This window comes from Conger conger, chromosome 16, assembly GCF_963514075.1.
Source record: "Conger conger chromosome 16, fConCon1.1, whole genome shotgun sequence".
Classification (NCBI taxonomy): domain Eukaryota; kingdom Metazoa; phylum Chordata; class Actinopteri; order Anguilliformes; family Congridae; genus Conger; species Conger conger.
Window position 1 is genome coordinate 31,794,205 of NC_083775.1, and position 18,085 is coordinate 31,812,289.

Genomic DNA, 18,085 nt, shown 5'->3' on the forward strand with positions numbered 1-18,085 from the left:
ATGCAAAGCCCCTTCCTCTATTCAAATCCTGTCACACACATTTAGAGGAGCTCTGATGTGTGAACAGCTGTGGGTCTATAGAGGGCTGGGACATGTGCACTGTTCACTGCTATTTTTAATCTGTCAAACATTCAAATGTCAAAATACCGGTTTCTGACATTGAGCTGTGTACATGTATACGGGCGAATACATGTTCAGGGTGAAGAAGGACTGAAGTGGTAAGATTGTGTAAAATATGATTTGAGAAAATGTACATGTTTTCTATTCTGATGGCAGTTTCTATGGGAGTTCAAAAAGTCAAGGACCTCATTGAGGCACATGGAAATGTTCAGTTACAGCATATCCATATACATTTAATGCACAGTCTGACTGAGGGAATGCTGGGCTCACTGTCGAAGGTCATTTTCTACTTCATCTCTCTGATAACTGCGATTTTCTCCAGTCCAGCTTTGGAACTTTTTCCATGATATGTTCATCAGTGATTTTTTTCTGTTGTCCTATTTTAGTATGTTTGATCATATTTAACAACAAATGTCATTTCTGCAATGCCCTCCATCACTTGAGAGCACTGAAAAGCTGCTTCTCCCATTCTGCACATTCTCCCAGCAACCTCTTCTTTTCCCACACTGCAGTTCAGTTACTGAGTTTAACACCAGACTGTAGTTTCCTCCCTCTGATTATACTGTAGTGCTTTTACATCAGGAGCAACAGTACCACTCTGTCTCCCTCTGGTGGTTGGGGATTGTAATGGCAGCTTGTGTGATGTATGGAGAGAGAGCTCTGGAAGCAGAACCCAAAAAGGTTCCTCTACAGCCAAACAACACTGAATTCTAGAGGATTTGGGATTTGGGAGGAAACACAAGCTATATACATTACTTATTAAAATTTGCCCGAAATTGAACTGGAACTAGTCTTCAATAACCATGCAAATGCCCCCTAAAACATGACAAATTTTTTTTTTTCCGCACCCCTATTTCTATGAAAAAGAAAGGGAGAAGTAGACATTTGCGTTTAACACAACCAAGGTTGAATGTGACGTTTCTGAATTTACTGTAAGGGGGAACATTACTCCCTCCCTGTGGACTAAATCATATCTGGTCTCAGCTGCACTTAAGGCGGTAAACAAGTCTAATATTCACTGCTGAGTTGCAACATTTCTCTACATCCAGGAACCAGTGGGCCAGAAAAAAGGGCGACTGCCCAGAGACTTCTGCCCAGTACCTTGCTTGTCTACTTGAATTTGTTATTCTAAAAAGTGTTCAGGATGTTTGTCTACTGTATCTGAAATGCTTGCGGCCAAAAGGTGGAGGAAGAGCACAGTAGGAGACATGTATTATTTTTATTATTATTATTATTTTTATTATATACTTTATTTATCCTCAATATTGTCATAGGTCAAGACATTAAAATGAAAAGAAAGTTATGTTTTGTGGTATGGCTCTGTTCTGGAAGTCCTCCTGGTGTCACGTTTCATGTTTGTCATGTCATGTTTTATGTTTAGTCATTGTCTTAGTTACGTTATTGTCATGTCACATATTATGTTAGTCTAGCCTCGCCATGTTTTTATGTTTTATTTCTTCTTGTGTTTCATTGTCATGTCATGTTATGTTTCATGTTTACTTCTTGTTACCATTTATTTCTTAGTCTTGCCATGTTGTGTTATATAGTTTATTGTCATTGTTTTGCAAATGTTATGTCACAATTTATGTTCCATGTTATGTTGTACTGTTCATTGATTTAGCATACACTTTTTCATGTCTTTCTGCAAACCTTGCATTCCTGCTTTCTCTCCCTTTCTGTCACTCACACCCTAATTGTTTCAATTTCCCTTGTCTATTTGTCTAATACTAACATACTAATCATGTGTTCATGTTACCTTACGTTTCTTGTGCATGTCATTTACTAATTTACTAATGCTAGGGCAGGATAGGTTTATTACTAACGATTACTAATTACCTTGTTAACTTGTCAATCCTCCACATGATTTCCATTCTCTTGCTGCTCTCAAGCTAATTGTCTATACCTGTCTACACCTGCATAAAAGCTCAGTTTCATGTCATGTCTGTGTGAAATTATTGCCTCCTGTTCATCAGTGCATGCTTTTGAGTGGTTATACCAAGCCATTGTCTAGCTGTTATGAGCCAAGCCTGTTATTGACCATTGTTTATTGATTTCTGTTTTGTTGATCATCGCCTTCCTGTACCATGTCTTTGCCTGCTGTTTTTGTACTTTTGCCCCGCGGAGCAGACTTCGGTCTTGACTCTTGCATCGTCATTGACCCTGAGCCTGCCTACTGCCCGCCTGTACTTCTGCCCTGCTGACCGCTTTCCTGGCTACCGGACTTCCTGCATGGTATACCTCGGTACTGCGCTTTGGTTTTCTGGCTGGATATTTACGTGTATGAACATTGCTGGTTTTTGACTACGCTCCCTGGATATTCCCCAAATAAAGCCCTGACGGGACTTTACTACACTACGGTTTCTGAGTCGTGCATTTTGGGTCCAAACCCCCCACGAACCCTTCTCACCTGGCCCTCCATACAAGCAGGGATGGATCAGACCGCAAGGAGGCAGCAGACAGCCCCCAGAGGGGGACACACAGAACAGATCCGGCAGCACAGGACGCAATGATGTGTATGGGTTTGGTTGATCGTTGCATGTGGGAGGTAACCAAAGTACCTGGAGGTTTCCGGGGCATTCTTGTTGTGAGGTGACAGTGCTATTCACTGGACCACCGTGCTGCCCATATGTGAAAGTGTAAGCCAGTCATAAGTAACATTTTGTCTCATGCGCTGGTCAACTTGAGCATGCATTGTTAGCCCCCACCTTTTGGCACACATGCCTGTGGGGGAGAGCTAGGGAAGGATTCTTAGAGGTGCCTTCTTGGGCCCTGTGGGCCCCCCTTTTCTGACATTCCTGACAGGTTGGAGCACAGGAATATTGGAGATGGCATAGAGATGTTTCATGATAATTCCAGGTCAGAATATAGTAATGTTTGGTGTGTAAGACTGGAAATCTGGCATTATCACTCAGGGCTGGTCAGCTTGCTGGCTTCCTCTGGTATTGTGGAATATGTGGCTGTAAAGTAATTTAATAATAACAACTCAGGAGCATGCACCATTAACCCCACTATCTCCACACCCATACGGGCAGGAGCCTGTGGGGGAAGACTCAGGCCTCCAGCTGTAAAACTCGTTACGACGGGGCAACATCCTTTACGGCACGGGAAGGTTTCAGAGGGCACGGCCTGTTAGGCCCTGACCTTCTCCTGAACCTCCCTCTTTTACTCAGTCACTAAATGATGTGTACAGCATTGGATGTTTCATGACAAAGTCAGTTTAGATAATATTCATGTTTGGTATTATTCTGATTGTTTCAGTGCGACTGGTGCAATGGTTTTATTTCTGAAACAGCAAACCCTGTACATCATAACCAACCAGGAGAAGCTGTGTGGAGCTCTGCCCCAGTGAAAGCCATGTGCCTCAACCCCCCTGTGCTTCCTGGGGAGGCGTGGCTTCAAATTACAGATGGGTGACCCATTTTTTAGGGTTAACATCAAAGGCCAGATTTTGGATTTAAGGATAGCAAACTAAGCAATCTGGGAGAATGCAATCAGCCTCCCGTGCACTCCGTGCACGTAATTTCTACGTACAGGGTGTCTGTAGCCAGACTCCTGTATGTAGCTTTTATTACCAGGTATGACTTTTAAGACTCCGTAATTTGGTTTCCATTGTAATGTTTTTTATTTGAAACTAGTGTGTAATTACGTATGTAACCAGCCTGGTAAAATAAAATTGTTAAAACTTGATCTGTTTGGTTTTCCTTACTGACACTTAATGTTACACAGGGAATGCTTGGTTTACCCCCTCGAACTGGTCTAGGGAGGATGATTATTTCCACTTACTGTATCACGGTGTATAGCACCCGTAGACCTATGTTGGTAAATCCCTCGCCTCCGCATGGTAGTTCATTCATGTCGAGCACAGCCGTAGCTATGTTGGTCTGCTTGGGTCCCTAGGCTGTAAACAGATATACCCGAGAGTAGCTATTCCTGCGACCTCTGTAATAACTACAGATAGCTAGTCAGTTCGTGAGACGTGCACATAACGCGCGATGTGACATGCGGTGGTACCAGCAGAGGATTGTTCAGCGAGTTCTTCTCAGTACAGGATTCCTATAGCGATCAAGATCAAAATTATAAATTAGTTATCCACATTTAGTGGATGTCTTATCTAAATTATTATTCTAAAATGGAGTCAGATAAACGAAGGTGAATCTATTGGCCCTATTGTGGAGATTCTGGGTCAGCCCGGACCAGTAAAGAGCGGAAGGCAGAGTGGTACTACTGCCTTTGTATCGTGGTTTGTTTATTGGCTGATCTAGACTGTCTGCATAGGGGCCACTCATTTTTAACCCTATTAGTATTCTTTCAGCAACACCAGAAGGACGAGCACGCTGATACCTTCAGCCCTCGCTAAATTCCGTCGTTGGGGTAGCGTTGGGTTTTACAGGTGTTATTCTGATTGGTTCAGTGCGACTGGTGTAATGGTCTAGTTTTTGTAACAGTCTACCTTTAATATCATAACCATTCAGGAGCTGAGGGCAAACTCGGCCAAAGCTGTCTCTGTAGAAGCCATGTGTTTTAGCTCCCTGACCAGTTTGGGAGTTTGGCTGTAAATTACAGATGGGTGACTCACTTTTAGGGTCAAGAACTAAGGCCTGGATTTCGGAGATAAGGAGAAGAAACCAAGCAATCTGGGGTTGTGTCTCCTTTCCTTTCATTCACCCAAATCAGGTTTATCCAAAAGGTATATTACCATGAGAGGCACAAATACATATCTACAGCATAATGCAGTTATCATGAAAACTCCCAACTACAGCATTCATAGGGGCAGCCTGTAGTGTAGTGGTTAAGGTCAGGAAGGGCTGCCATTTGTGAGGGGCCTGAGAGCTTGGGTTCCTGGTCAATGTTGTTTTGACCAAGGGAAAGATGTATGAGTGGTCCAGGGGCAGTTGGGTCATGGGAAAAGAATCCTCCAGAACATTGGTGACCTCCCTGTGACCCCATACCTGGTCACTTCCAAGGGGGAAGACTCTGGACAATGCCACAGTGCCCTCATTTGGGCACTGCTGCCATTACACCGGTGACTGTTCTCCTAGATTAAATATTCAAAACTGCTATTAAGATAGTAAATAGACCCGGTAACACCTTGAAAACATTGCCCATGTGATCCTTGTATTATTGCATTAAGTCTTATGTAATGGTAACAGGAATTGCATGTAAAATGGATAATCAGGAGGGAAGTTTCATGATAGCTGCAACATAATAAAACATAAGGGTAATCTGTTTGGTATGGATGTGATCTGGTAAAATCAAGGAATCGGATGAGATACATTTCATACCAAATGGAGTTTAATAAACCATAGTTTCAGTAACTTAAGGGAAAGCCTGCATGTCCTCTCCTGGTAATCATCTCATTTTCCCTACTCAACAACCCCCAAGGGTGGGGGTCTAAATTCCAGATTTGAAGTTGATTTATGGCACTGCCGCCTGGTTTCAAACGTATGATTTGGCATAAAAGCAAGGGAGACAGACCAATCTGGGAAGATCGTATTCGACTTCCCACACAACATGTCTTGTGTATGTATGTATGTATGTATGTGTAGCAGCGGAAGATCGTATTCGACTTTCCACACGGCATATTCTATACTCTGTGTTTGTGTGTAGTCCAAGCAGGCTAGGTATGATTATTTACTCTCTCTATTCTTAATTTGTGTATTTTGTAATTGATTGTGATTTGCTGAAGCTAATAACCTACCTGTCTGCGAATAAACTATTTTGCTTGTAACTTGCGTGATCTCCATGACTCTAATTCATCTTGTACCTTTTCAGCGTAAATTACAACTGAATACTCAGGGGGAAAATGGGGGCCAAAGACCGACCGATCGGCGGTTTGGTACATTTGTGGTAGTTCTAAGCTGTGAGGCCAGCAAGTTTCTGCCAATTAAAGGGTCGGGTGACGCACGGCTCTTGTGATTTGGTGCGAAGGGAACCCATGGGCGTTACGGCACTGGTTCCAGCCAAATTAGCTCTAAGGAGCCCAGTTAATGCTACGCCGACCTGGGCTCACAACTATCATGGCAGGTTTGCATGTGTAGGGGTCGTCGCACGGGACTCCAAATTATGTAGGGTCCTCGCACGGGCCGCCAAATAACGCAGGGATTTTATTCTCTACGAAACCGGGGCGCCAGTTAAACGTTGTGTTGCAGTATAACTGCGAAAAGTAATCAGTCTCATAAAATTACTGTTATCAGAAATATCCAACCACAAATTTAGTATTTTAATTAATTAAAATAACCAATATTAATGATTGAACATACCGATAACCTGAAGGTTGGAAGTTCTTCGAAAGACTGCTTTAACTCGGCTCTCATGTCTATGCGATTCCAAAACGGACACCGGGGTTTAAAAAAATATATTTATTTATTTATTAAACACAGAACAGATAAACTAACGGGAATTAGTAGGGGAAGTTAGGGTGTGTGTGTGCGTGTGTGTGGGCGCGAGCAAGCGCGCGTGTCGCTTGAACAAAGGAAAGGTGGGAGTAGCTAGCTTGAGTAAACTAGAGTTCTGGGTGTGGTAATGAGTTAGTTAGCTGTGAGAAGGGACTACTTGCGTAGTTTTACTCTATATATGCGCAAAAGACGGCAAATCAATTCACGTACATATAGTACATGTAGCTAACCAAACACATTACAATGGTTGGATGGTAAATATTGAAACACAGATTCACAAAAACAGTTAAGACTAAACTAAACACTGGCTATGCCTGAATGTTTGTTTTCTTACTGAGTCCATACACATTGCTGGATCCAAAAGACATGCTGTCCTTGTAGAAGCGGCGATGGTGCTGTGAATGGTGTCCGGGAGAGATGCGCAGGCTGGGGTGTTCCAGTCTTAGCAGCGCGTTTTCGTCTGATCCGCTGGTCCTTTTCCAGGTGTAAAAGTTCATTGCTGTTGTTCGATGGTGAGCTTTGCAGGAGTAAACTGATGTAGCGTTCCGCGTACACCAGTTTCCACTCGCTATAAGCCACGAAGTTACCGCGAGGTAACTGGGTGTGTCCGTAGGCCTGGTAGTGCGCTGTCCGAGTCTCGGAGCAGATGAGCTGAAGCGAATGCCCAAAAAGGGTGCGTCCATCCAAGAGAAGAAGCAGAAGAGGCAGAAGAAGCAGAAGAGAGATCCCAAGAACGTGTCTTGCTCTTATACGGGACCGTTTATTGCTCCCGCCATTACGGGATTGGCTGAACCAAGTTAGACGTCATTCGTGGTGGACGTCGCAGAATTTTCCTGTGGGAATGTGGAAGTTGTAGTCCCTACACATGTATTGTGTTGAATGGACCCTCAGCCTTGAGTTCTCCACCGAACTGAGATTTCAGCAGAAATGCTAATCCCGGGAGCATCTATTGAGTAATGGTGGCGCAGGTACGAGTCGAGTGTAATCACTCCGGAGGTCCGTGTAAGTGACAAACCCAAATTTCTAAATTATATTTTAAGTGGAGTCAGATAAACGAGTAAAACTATTGTAACCACTAAGCGTACAATACGGCCCCGTTTGAGAACGGAGAATATTAAGAATTGTACTGATCCGTTTCTGGCCAGCTGTAAACGGGATATGGGGCAGGTCAATCCATATCCGACCCATGGCAACGGACCCAGTATATTCTTAAACATAATTGTGCTCTGTTCTTGTACGGAGGATAATAATAACAATACTAATGTTCTCCCAGCAACGCCAGAAGGACAAACACGCAAAACCCTCTTTGGCCCTCGCTAAATTCCGTCATTGGGTTAGCGTGGGGTTTTACATTATTCTACCAAACTAAATAAAGACCAAACTGAATTTAGTCCTAATTTAGGATTCTACTGTGATGAGGCAGGGCAAGCTGAGCCCACTGACACCCTCCCTCTGGTCAGTGCTGTGGCCAGTTTTGAGCTCCCTTGTGGGGCTGCTTCAAACAGACAGCACTGGCCAGGTCTGATTTAATACCAGCCTGTAGTTTCCTCTCTTATTATACTGTAGTGCTTTTACATCAGGAGCAAAAGTAGCACTGTTTCCTCTTTGTGGTTGGAGAGTGGAATGTGTAATCTGTACAAATATGACATTCAAGACATTTCACCACCCAATCTCTGGTCCAGTAAATATTGCTCAATTGCAATTTGCCATTTTAGTGTTTTGTTCAATCTGTGCATATATTCCTTGTGTTTATAAAATTGTGATAAAAAGCCTCCTTCTTGAATATACTTCTTTAGAGGTGATGAAACACATTTCTTTTGACCAATTCCTGTGTCTCAAGTATGTTTTTTTTCAATGAGAACTAAATTAAATGGTTCTTAAGAGGAAGGTTTGGATGTGTCAACATACACATTCAAGAAAGTGTATAGGTTCGAGCATATGAGATCTTCTAGAGGCAGCTAAATTCAGAAATATAACAGACAAATCAGCACATATCCATCCACCAGGTGCAATGCTGGGGATGGAGCCCCTTCCTTTATGTGATCTGAGACAAGCTGCTTCTGACCCATTCCTGTGTCTGAAACCTCTCGGCTGGGACGTGTTTGGGGGCTCAGCACCCCCTGGTGGTGCCCTCCTGCTGGGGCGGACTGTGGCAGCCGACGCGCCCCGTCCTGGAGGGACCAAAGTGACCGGGCGTTGGTCCTCCAGGTCTTCAGGGAAGATGGCCGAGTGGAGGAGGGTGCTGTTACCGGATTGGTTGGCTCCTGATCTTGGACTGGAGTTTTGGATTTGGATTGGACTCGTCGCTGAGGACTGTTATTTTTTGTTGTTGTTGAGTACATTTTGTCAAGTGATGTACAGCAAGTGGTATTGGTTTTGATGGATGCCCATGATAGCCTATTGTTGTGTTGTTAATAAATTACTTTGAAATAATCCTGTGTCTCAAGTAATTTTACATATCATGTATATAATACTAAGTAGGAAGCTAGATTCGGTGCTCAGGATAATTATGTCTTTAAACGCTGTGTCTCAAGTGCATTCCTTCACATGAAGAGATAAAGGTGTATCTTAAGACAAGAGTTTTTATATTAAATGTTGGAATATGAGAGTTATTATTACACAACAAATGTTCAATGTTTTAGAGCAGAGCCCCTCAGTGTCTCGGGTCAGTGCTCCCCCCTCAGCACCTGCAGTAGGTCCCAGCTGCAGCTGTGCAGTCTCTGTGCAGTCTGACTGAGGGAGGTTTTTGTACGGCTCTGTATCACTGTGTGAGCACCCCGCTACCACTGATGATATGTGCACTCTGACAGTAATAATCTCCTGCATCTTCAGCCTGGACTCCAGTGATTTTCAGTGTAAATTGAGTCCCAGATCCACTCCCACTGAAACGATCAGGAATCCCAGACTCGCTTGTTGTGGCCTCATAAATCAGAAGTTGAGGAGCCTGACCAGGTTTCTGCAGGTACCAGCTGAGAGCATCATCATCATAAACACTCTGACTGGTTGTACAGCTGATGGAGACAGTGTCTCCCTGCTGAACAGCCTGAGCTGATGGAGACTGAGTCACAACTATATCTGCCATTGATTCTGAAAAACAAAACATGGAAATGGGTTTAAAAATGGACAGTGTCAACCAATATTATTGTACAGAAAAAAATTACTGGACAATGTTTTGGGGAAAAAAGCCATAGATTTGCATTTGTAAAATATCATAAAAATCCAGTGATCAGTTTCAATGACTCACCCTCAACAAAGAGTCCCAATATCACCAGCAGTAGAATGTTTGACATCATCATAATGCTGCCTGTGTCAGTGTCTGTGAAAGGACTGGACAGTCACTGATCAGTAGTGGGGGTCTTAAAGTGTGTGGAGCAGTGAGGCAGGAAAGGTATGCAAAGCCCCTTCCTCTATACAAATCCTGTCACACACAGTTAGAGGAGCTCTGATGTGTGAACAGCAGAGGGCTGGGACACGTGCACACAGCTGCTCACAGGAGTGGACAGGACTGCATATCAGACCGTAGTTTCAGCTCTTTTATGAAGGGGACAGGACTGCATATCAGACTGTAGTTTCAGCTCTTTTATGATGGAGACAGGACTGCATATCAGACTGTAGTTTCAGCTCTTTTATGATGGGGACAGGACTGCATATCATACTGTAGTTTTAGCTCTTTTATGATGGGGACAGGACTGCATATCATACTGTAGTTTTAGCTCTTTTATGATGGGGACAGGACTGCATATCAGACTGTAGTTTCAGCTCTTTTATGATGGGGACAGGACTGCATATCAGACTGTAGTTTCAGCTCTTTTATGATGGTGCTGGAGTATCAGATCAGAAGCAGCAGTGATGCTCTGATGGTCAGGGTGTGTAACAGCAGTGTTTGTAATGTGTGCTGGGAGTGTTCTGGACAGAGAGACTCACTGTTCTGGACTGCTTGCTGTCCACTGCTGCTGGGTTCTGTGCCATTTTGCGTTCAACTAATTTACAGTTCATTAATTTAGATATTGGTATCTTATGTCAGAGTACTGCTTCAGAACAAGAAAACCCTGATGCCCAGGGTGTGATTATGAAGCAAAGTAATTTTCATGTGGAGAAAGTGTATTTGACTTTGAGAATATGGGAGTTATTATTGCACAACAAAGCTCAGTGTTTTAGAGCAGGGCCCCTTTTGTGACATTTACATTTACATTTTAGTCATTTGGCAGACGCTTTTAATCCAAAGCGACTTACAAGTGCATAGGTTCTACCACAAGTCAAAGCATCACATCCCGAACTAGAAAAATACACCTGGACTGCTGTTCTAAACATATAGTCGTCATCATAAGTGCAATTTTTTTTTTTTTTTTTTTGGGGCGGGGGGGGGGGGGGGTTAGGCAGGGATAGGGGTATCAGAAGGGGGGGGCGGGGTAAATCAGGAGGGGGGACTAAGGTAGAGTTTGAAGAGGTGTGTTTTGAGTCTGCGTCGAAATAGGGGGAGGGATTCTGCTGTCCTGACAGTGGTAGGCAAGTCATTCCACCACTGAGGAACCAGAACGGAAAACAGGCGTGAACGTGCAGCTCGACCGCCAGGTGCACGTAGAGAGGGCCATAAGGCAACCAGAGCTGGCAGACCGGAGTGGTCTAGCTGGGGAGTAGGGAGTGATCAGGGATTGTATGTAATGTGGGGCAGTCCCCTTAGCAGCCTGAAATGCCAACACTAGGGCCTTGAATCGGATGCGTGCGGCAATAGGAAGCCAGTGGAGGCCAATGAGAAGCGGGGTGACATGAGCCGACCTGGGCTGACTGGTGATCAAGCGGGCTGCAGCATTCTGGACCAGCTGGAGGGGCTTGATGGCACACGCTGGGAGACCGGCTAGGAGGGAGTCAAAAGTAAGCAAATACAATTTAAAATGTCACCAAAATCCCAAGCTATATCGTATCTGTCTCACCCTGTACAAAGAGTCCCAGCATCAGCATCAGTAGAAAGACTGACATCATCATAAAGCTGCCTGTGTCAGTGTCTGTGAAAGGACTGGACAGTCACTGATCAGTACTGGGGGTCTTAAAGTGTGTGGAGCAGTGAGGCAGGACAGGTATGCAAAGCCCCTTCCTCAAAATCCTGTCACACACAGTTAGAGGAGCTCTGATGTGTGAACAGCAGTGTGTCTATAGAGGGCTGGGATACATGTATACTACAATCACCAAGTATGTTAGTCGTAAAAATAAAAAAAGATTTTAGTCCAATGTTTATGACTTTTTGCTTAATATGACACAAATATGCCATTGAGGTCTGACTGGTTCACTCAATTTAACATTTGACATAAGGGTAAGACAATTTCACCTGTTAAGCTACTATTTCTACTTGAAAGAAAAAAATACGATTTCACGAGACGACAAGCAATGCTCTCTTTACTGCTGTTTTTGCCCTAACAGTGTGTGCACTAACAGAACATTTTCTGAAATGATATTGCAGTTGTATGTACAGTATGTCTAAGTGGCCACAAGTACCTTCATACTGGGCTGAGATTCTTTAAAACTTGTGTTTCATAAATTGTGCTTTCTGAAGGAAGTTCCACTTTCAGAAATGAAAAAGTCAGTGATATCACATGGACACAGGGAATGATTCAACCTCAGTTTATCCATGTGAAATGAAAGTAAATTAAAACTCAATGGTGACTTTTTCCTCATGCCACAATTAGCAGATCCATTAGACACTGTAGTTTTCAGATGATTAGAATGAGAAGTCTTCTGTTAACAGAGGGAATACTGGCCTAATTTCTACTTCAACTATGATTACTGTGATATTTTCTCCAGTGCAGCAGTGAAATCTTTTCATCATATTTTCATCACTGATTTGTTCTGTTGTCCTAATTTAGTTTGGTACATGACAGTTACAGACCCATGTAATGTTCATCATATCCTCCATAACTGTGAGAGCACAGAGAAGCTGCATCTCCATAAAGCTCATGTTCCCTGCAGCCTCTTCTTCTCACACACTGCAGTTCACTCACTTAGATGTAGTGCCATTGTGATGGAGGACTGTACATCCTGTTCAGCTAATACAGGCAGACTGCAGACAGACTGCAGATGAGAGGCTCTTGTGTGATGAGGCAGGGCAAACTGAGCCCACTGACACCCTCCCTCTGGTCAGTGCTGTGGCCAGTTTTGAGCTCCCTTGTGGGGCTGCTTCAAACAGTCAGCACTGGTCAGGTCTGATTTAATACCAGGCTGTGGTTTCCTCTCTGGTATTATACTGTAGTGCACGGTTTCTCAATGAGGGTGGTACCACCCCCCAGGGGCCGTTCTGACATTGCAATGGGGCGCTGGAAGCACCATGGGTGAGAGGTCGGTGTTTGGACTATTATAGGGGGTGTTTTTACATTACATAACATTTTTTTAAATTCATCAGTGCTGCTCCTGATGATAACACAAGACAATGTTCAGGGTTTTTAGCCTGTAGGATGTTCTGTTTTCTACTGGGACAAGACCCTCGTAGAACAGCACCACAGAGCTGTATAAAGATGGAAGAGAGTTAGAGGTGTAGCAGCCACCACCTCTAAACATGACACATACATATCTCATAACATTAAAGGTACCGTAGCTAATGGTTCAATTAGCTTCCGTTTTTTTTTTGGGAGGAGGGGGGATTTATTTACATTTAGACTACTTTTTCAAAGTAGGTTTGCTGTAAACTTACTTTGGATGTGCTGTATTTGTTAAAAGGTAAATGGTTGGCATTTATATAGCGCCTTTATCCAAAGCGCTGTACAATTGATGCTTCTCATTCACCCATTCATACACACACACACCGATGGCGATTGCCTGCCATGCAAGGTGCCGACCAGCTCGTCAGGAGCATTTGGGGGTTAGGCGTCTTGCTTAGGGACACTTCGACACAGCCTGGGCGGGGGATTGAACCAGCAACCCTCCGACTGCCAGACAACTGCTCTTACTGCCTGAGCCATGTCGCCCCCTTTGTGAATTTTGTAGTTGCTAGTTTGTTCAGTTGATTAATTTTGTCTCATTGCTAAATCATGTTGCATTAGACACTGTTCAAGTACAAAGCCTCAAGAGAGGGTGTTGGTCAAAAGGAGGTTGAGAACCCCTGCTGTAGTACTTTTACATCAGGAGCAACCATAGCAATCTGGCTCCCCCTGTGGTTGAAGTGTGTAATGGACGATTGTGTGATGTATAGAGAGAGTGCTCTGGAAGAACGACCCAAACAGCACTGACTTAATGAGGATCTTGGAGGGAGCATGTGGTCAATCCTGCATTGACTTTTCTATTTTGTCCAAAATTGCCCTGAAATTTGTATTCAATAACCAAGAAAATGCCTCAAATCATGCTAACAGCTTAAACAGAATTAATTTTGCTCAAGCCTACCTTGAAGAAAAGCACAGACATAAATACCCTTTGATGTATCAATGTATTTCCACAGCCCAGGATGAAAATCAAGTTTCTGGAGAACATGGATGTGAGTATGGAGTTTGGGAAAGAGCAGGAGGAACAGAGTCAGAGTGTGGAGAACATTCCTCCCTCCCTGTGGTCTCTGTCAGAGTGTGGAGAACATTCCTCCCTCCCTGTGGTCTCTGTCAGAGTGTGGAGAACATTCCTCCCTCCCTGTGGTCTCTGTCAGAGTGTGGAGAACATTCCTCCCTCCCTGTGGTCTCTGTCAGAGTGTGGAGAACATTGCTCCCTCCCTGTGGTCTCTGTCAGAGTGTGGAGACCATTCCTCCCTCCCTGTGGTCTCTGTCAGGGGAAATTATATCTGGGGTGAGCTGCACTTGCATCACTGAACAAATGCAGGACTCATTGCTGAAATACAAGTTCTCTGCACTCTGAACTCTGTTGACCTCTCTGAATCACCTCAGTAATCTTTGAATGGTCTGTAGATGTCAGCTCATTCATATTTTGGATTATTTTCTAAAGATTCTGGGAATGTATACAAATAATAAAAATATATATTTTTAAAAAGAAAATTGCACTTACAATGACTCTCATCTTTTTGTTGAGAACAGCCCTTCCTGCGTCTTTTACTAGTCATGGATTTCATGCTTTTAACCTGTGGAAGAATCTACGCACTTGTAAATTGCTTTGGATTAAAAGTGTGTGCGAAATGACAAAAAAGGAAAAGAAATGTAAAAAATAAATATATTATCCAGGATTCCCTCATCAAATTTAAGGTAACAATGACCAACATGAAAAAACCTGTTTTGTATCAAATTATGATTTAACCCTGTTGAAACCTCAAATAGAGTATGCACAAAAATTATAATCAAAACATGTACTCTGTTTTAGAAAAAAATAACCAAATTTCTCCTCATGTCTCAAGTGTTTTTGTTTTTTAAATGAGACATTTTAAACATACTGAAAAAATTGACCCTTAGAAGAAGATTGACATTTACATTGAGAGAAAGTGCATTAAATGTGAGAATATGAGAGTTATTATTGCACAATGTAGTTCAGTGTTTTAGAGCAGAGCCCCTCAGTGTCTCGGGTCAGTGCTCCCCCCTCAGCACCTGCAGTAGGTCCCAGCTGCAGCAGTGCAGTCTCTGTGCAGTCTGACTGAGGGAGGTTTTTGTACGGCTCTGTAACACTGTGTGAACACATGTTTACTGTTGATGTAGTGGTAACTCTGACAGTAATACTCTCCTGCATCTTCAGCCTGGACTCCAATGATTTTCAGTGTAAACTGAGTCCCAGATCCACTCCCACTGAAACGATAAGGAATCCCAGACTCGCGTGTTGTTGTGCGATAAATAAGAGGTTTAGGTGCCTGACCAGGTTTCTGCAGGTACCAGCTGAGGTAGTCCTGATTGCCTGAGTAGAGGTCAACACGCTGACTGACTCTACAGCTGATGGAGACAGTGTCTCCCTGCTGAACAGCCTGAGCTGATGGAGACTGAGTCACAACTATATCTGCCATTGATTCTGGAAAACAAAACAAGAATATCAGTATAAAAGCATTGCCACCCAATTCCTAATATTCTGGTAAACTTGAATAAAATAGAAGGTTATGTGAAAAAAATAGACATTTTCCATCATCAAACCCCCCAACTGCCAAATTACAATGAGGTCAGAGTTTCTCACCCTGAACAAAGCGTCCCAACATCACCAGCAGTAGAAAGACTGACATCATTCTAATGCTGTCTGTATCAGTGTCTGTGAAAGGACTGGACAGTCACTGATCAGTACTGGGGGTCTTAAAGCGTGTGGAGCAGTGAGGCAGAACAGGTATGCAAAGCCCCTTCCTCTATACAAATCCTGTCACACACAGTTAGAGGAACTCTGATGTGTGAACAGCAGTTGGTCTGCTGTGCATATTCACTGCCAAAAACAAAACATACGTCAGTCTAAATAACACCAAAATTATTGCCAATGAGGTCACACAGTTTTACTCCATTTAACATTTACCAATAGGGTAATACAGTTTCACTTTCTAGCAAGTAGATAAAATGAGCTAATATATTCTACTTGAGAGAAGAAAATAAGATTGTAAGACTGTATGCACTGTTTAAAGCTTTTTTTGACCCAAAATTATTTGCAATTACTGAAATTATATTGCTCTTTTATCTACAGTTTGTCTAAGTGGTCACAGGTGCCTGCATATGAGCGGAGATTGTTAAAAACTTGAGCTCTATAAATTGTGAGTGAACAAAGTTTCAGTATCAGAAATGACAGTGTTATTTGAAGTCAGTAATATCACACATACACAGGGAATGATTTAATCACATTAATCCATGTGAAGTGAAAGTGAATTAAAACTCTATGGTGAGTTTTTGCATTTTGCCGCCATGAGCAGGTTCTTCCTTCACATGTGACCCTGTAGTTTTCAGATGATTAGAGTGAGAAGCCTTCTGGTAACAGAGGGGTAGTACTGGGATAACTGTAGAAGGAGACTTTATACTTCATTTTATTACTGTGAGATTTTCTCCAGTGCAGGAGTAAAACTATTCCACCATATTTTCATCACTGATTTGTCCTACCAAACTAAATTAGGACCAAACTAAATTTAGTCCAAATGTACGATTCTACTGTGATGCATAGGGGAAACTGAGCCCACTGACACCCTCCCTCTGGTTGGTGCTGTGGCCAGTTTTGAGCTCCCTTGTGGGGCTGCTTCAAACAGTCAGCACTGGCCAGGTCTGATTTAATACCAGGCTGTAGTTTCCTCTCTTATTATACTGTAGTGCTTTTACATCAGGAGCAACAGCAGCACTCTGACTCTTCCTTGTGGTTGGAGAGTGTAATGGCAGCTTGTGTGACGTCTGGAGAGAGTCTTCTGGAAGCGCAACCCATAGTGGAGCCCTTTACAGTCAAACAACCCTGAATTCATGAAGATTTTGGAGGGAATTATACTGAAATAAATAGTGAATAAGTATGAAAGTGCCTCTTTAGTCTTGGAAATATTAAAAAACCATGTTTTTTTTGGAGAACATGGATGTGAATTTGGAGTTTGGAAAAGATCACCCATGAATATGAGGGTGTGAGTGAATGTGCCCTGTGATGGACTGGGGACCTGTCTACAGTGCATTCCAGCCTCTCGCCCAATGTAGGCAGTGTGAATATTAGGTACTGCACTGTGTTAACCTCTCTTCATGACCTCTCTGAATGACCTCTCTGAATGACCTCTCTGTTAACCTCTCTGAATGACCTGTAAGCCAGCAATAAGTAACATTTGGTGTCATGCGCTGGTCAACTTGCTGACTTCCCCCTCCTGGAGCATGCATTGTTAGCCCCCACCTTTTGGCACACATGCCTGTGAGGGAGAACTAGAGAAGGATTCCTAGAGGAGCCTTCTTGTGCCCCCTGGGGGCCCCCTTTTCTCACATTCCTTACAGGTTAGAGCACAGGAATACTGGAGATGGCATAAAGATGTTTCATGATAATCCCAGGTCAGAATATAGTCAGGTTTGATGTTATTCTGATTGGTTCAATGCGACTGGTGTAATGGTCTAGTTTTTGTAACAGTCTACCTTTGATATCATATACCTTTGATATATAGTAAGAACTGTGAATATGTGGACTGAAGATGCACTAGCAGAACTGCAGGGGTGTTTGGAAGCCACAGATATGAACACTTTTAAGGTAGCCACAGACAACAAACATGAGTACACAGATACTGTTAGCAGCTATATTGACTGGTGCACTTCAATCTGCATTCCCACCCGGACTATTTGTGTGTTTCCCAATCAGAAGCCCTGGTTCAATGCGGATGTACGCAGCAAGATCAGGAACCGGTGTGCAGCTTTCAAGTCAGGGGACATTATGGAGTACAGGCATTCCGCTATGAGCTCCAAAAATCCATTCGGGCTGCCAAGAGGACATATACCCAAGGACTGGAGAGCTGCTATAGGGAAAACAACACAAGGAGCATGTGGCAGGTGATCCAGTCAATTACTAACTACAGAACAAATGCAAACAGAACTGTGATCTGGGATGCTGCTCTACCTGACAACCTCAACTGCTTCTACGCCAGATTTGACCAACAAAACAGAGACATTCCCTTAAAGGCCACCTGTGATCCAGAGGAGAAAGCACTTCAGCTGACGCACACACAGGTCCTCGGGGCTCTGAGGCGGGTGAAC